This window comes from Chaetura pelagica, unplaced genomic scaffold (assembly GCF_000747805.2).
Source record: "Chaetura pelagica isolate M959 unplaced genomic scaffold, ChaPel_1.0 scaffold109, whole genome shotgun sequence".
In the NCBI taxonomy this organism is placed as follows: domain Eukaryota; kingdom Metazoa; phylum Chordata; class Aves; order Apodiformes; family Apodidae; genus Chaetura; species Chaetura pelagica.
The window spans coordinates 3,774,465-3,775,230 of record NW_009970725.1 but is presented as its reverse complement, the minus strand read 5'-3'; positions in this window follow the sequence as shown (position 1 = coordinate 3,775,230).

Genomic DNA, 766 nt, shown 5'->3' with positions numbered 1-766 from the left:
AGCACTGCAGTGGGGCCTGGAGCTGGTCTGAGCCCTGTGGGGGAACCCCCACTTATTCCTATTATATCAGCATAAGTGAGATGTTAGAGGCTTCCAACCCACAAAAATGATTTTATTAGAACATTAAAAAAACATTTTAGAAGAGAAAAGCATGTACCAACAGGAGAGAGATCTGGTAGGTGAGATTTAAGCTCTTTAATAATGCATACCTTCCATGTTCAATGTACCTTGTGCAGTAGGATCCTTCCCACATGTCTTTCCTAGTTCTCAATTTTTTTTACTTATAAAGTTGAAGAAATCCTGCCTTGTCCCAAATAAAGTCCACTTTCACTTCTTGCTAGGCTTACCCTTTGTTTCAAGTCCCTGGCACAAGTACAGTACCTTGTTTGGGCATCTTCTGTTGTCCACATGTGCGTCATACTGACCATGGAGTGGTTTCACCCCCAGCTTGCCCCCTGCTGTGCACCTGCAGCTAAGCCCCACAACAGTCTAACAAATACTTCTGTGTGTGTATAAACATAAAAGTTTTCTTTGAGCTGGATCCTCTCAGCGTGCCACCAGATGCCTTTCCATTCGCATCAAGCAGAGACAGGTTCACCTCTTCTGGGATGCAGGCTGCCAAAACTTGTGGCTTTCTTCCAAATTAACAAATAAACTGTAAATGAAGCAGCACCTTATGTTTCTGCATTTATTCAGTTCTTAGTGTCTGAAAGCCATTATGCTGGCTCTCACACCCTGTTTTCCTGTGTCAAATAGTAAGGGAAAG